We start from the raw sequence: 2,330 nt of genomic DNA on the forward strand, positions 1-2,330 counted from the left end.
AGATAGGATAAGGGATAGCGTGGTAGTCAAATGACCCTTGTCGTTGTGGCTGTTGGTTGCTCAGAAATCCCGACAGTCATGATATAGGTTTTAAGAAACAAGCAAAGGAAAGACAGACAGAGAGACAGACAGACAGACAGACGGGGTAGAGAGAGAGAGAGAAAGAGAAGATTATGAAAGGGAGATGGGGCGGGAGATCACAGCCAAGAACACAAAGGGACGGACCTCGGCAGGAGTGTATAGAGAGGGAGGAACGTCAAATAAGCAATCCGAGCTTCTTCTTTTTCTTCATCTCTCATTCTTCCTAGACTCATGGATCGATTTATCTGTCGATTAAAAAGACCTTCTCGATCCTCGGGGAACTTACACACCCTCGGAGTTGTAATGCGTCTTTAATAGGAAGAAAGATGACCATCTGGCCTCCGTTGTTGTCGTCATCTTCTAGTTGTGTAGCTGGATAGCAGGGGAAGGGAGAGAGAGAGAAGGGAGATCAAGAGAGAGAGACATACAGAGAGGGAAGGAGTGTAAACAAGAAAGAGATATGAATAGATAGATCAAAAGAAATGATATTCTCTCACTAGATTTGTATTTTGTTTTTTAGGTATGTAAAACATTTCGCTTTTTTTTCTTTCCTTCTTTCACGAGTCAAATCTTCATCCTTTCGCCAGCTTCATCCGGTCGCTGTACACCTGCTCGCTTTCTTTCTCCTACGTAAACAAGAAGCGGCTTTCTTTCTTCTTCTTCTTCTTCTCTTGGTCTATCTACATCATCTTTATCGTCGCCATCTTCACTGAGAAGGCCTCGCTACAACTCGAATGCGAGGAACAAGCGAGATCTCCAGAAGAAGCAGGAGAAAAGAAGAATTGAATGGGTGTTCTAACGATGCTGGCCTTTTGTAATCTTATTATCGAGGGATTCTTCGGTTTCTGTTCATCGCTAGAGAGAAAGAGAAGTCGATGGATGGACATGAAAAAAGAAGAAATTCTTTTCTGTCAGCATCATGGCGACGGTTGATTCTTCCTTACTCACATCCTTCACGTAGATCACACAGCAATAAGGAAGAAGAGGAACAAAACGCTTTCTTCTCTTTCTTCATTCCGGTCCTTTTTCATACTACAGCGGCGGTGTACGGGTGTCTAGGTCTAGGACGTCAGAAGAAAAGGAAAGGACTGCTTTTCTTCTATTCCCTGCGATTGAAAGATAAGAAAAGGACGTGACGGGAAGAACAAGAAGAAGATCATTGAGAAGTCATTATTATCATTAGTATTCTCATCTTCGTCTTTCTCTTGTCAATGGCTTGATGCTCTGTCTGTCTATCAGAGGCTCGATGGAAGGGAAGAGAAGAAGAAGTCGTCGGTTTTTCTTTACTTCTTCATCTTCTTCCTTCTTCACAGTCTTCTCTATAATGTCCAAAGGAAAGCCATGATGCTCCATTGAGACACTTCACTGTTTCTTTTATGGATCGTCTTCTTGCTATTCTTCGTAATCTTCATCCTTCTTCATCTTCTCTTCTCGTCCCTCGCATCGTGTTCTCTTCTTTCTTCTTCCCTCTTGCTTCTATCACTCTCAGCGAGGGTCTCTTCAGACAACACGCACGTTGAAGAACGCTTTGTTTCTCTTTTCTCCCTCTTTTCTTGTGCTTTTCTTCTTTTTCCTCTCTCAATGGTTAGTGATGTGTTTGTCGTTCACACAGTCGAAAAAAGAGAGAGAAGAAAGACCTCTGCAATGACAAAGATGATGTGCAAGACCTTCACATTGCAGGACAGGCTTCTCGTCGTTGGCGCTTCTTTATATTCTGTGTCTTCTTCATCTCTGCCTTTGCCTTTTTCTTCTCTGTCTTCTTCTTCTCCCTCCTCTTCTGTCTTACGTGAAAGACACAAGGACTTCCATCCGCTTCTTCTTCTTTTTCAGTCTCCTCGAGAGGAAGAGAAGAAGAGAAACATCGACGGAAAGCATCCGGAGGCACATTCTCTCTCTAGCTTTTCTTTCTCTTCTTCATCTCTTGCGAAAAGACAAAGAGGTGGGAAGGGAGCGTTACGAGAGTGGGGAGGTGCCGCAGCAAAGGGTGGTCTGGAGACACGAAACAAGGTCGAATGAATGAATCTATCTCATGAAAGATAGAAACAGATATGTGCCTACTCTGATAGGAGGTGTCTGAAAGAAGAAGGGGGGATATCGTCTATGTATATACACCCATACACAGGTCTATGTATATATACATACATCTCCTACGTAGTATATAGAGGGCACATACAGATTCATGTGTACTTATGTCTATGTATATGTGTACGCGATATGACTATATACATGTATAGATATGTATAGATATA

At 42.7% G+C, this 2,330-nt stretch overlaps 1 protein-coding gene across 1 annotated transcript in view; it reads left to right on the forward strand.

Moving 5' to 3' along the window:
• Positions 1-159: 159 nt before the first annotated feature.
• Positions 160-2,330, forward strand: part of CSUI_004414 (ap2 domain transcription factor ap2x-3) — a 20,597-nt gene continuing 18,426 nt past the window's right edge. The window contains exon 1 of the mRNA XM_068064605.1: positions 160-2,020. The gene's annotated coding sequence lies outside the window, so the exon portion shown is untranslated. The remainder of the gene's footprint in view (positions 2,021-2,330) is intronic.

The sequence above is a fragment of the Cystoisospora suis genome, assembly GCF_002600585.1.
Source record: "Cystoisospora suis strain Wien I chromosome Unknown contig_2061, whole genome shotgun sequence".
NCBI lineage: Eukaryota > Apicomplexa > Conoidasida > Eucoccidiorida > Sarcocystidae > Cystoisospora > Cystoisospora suis.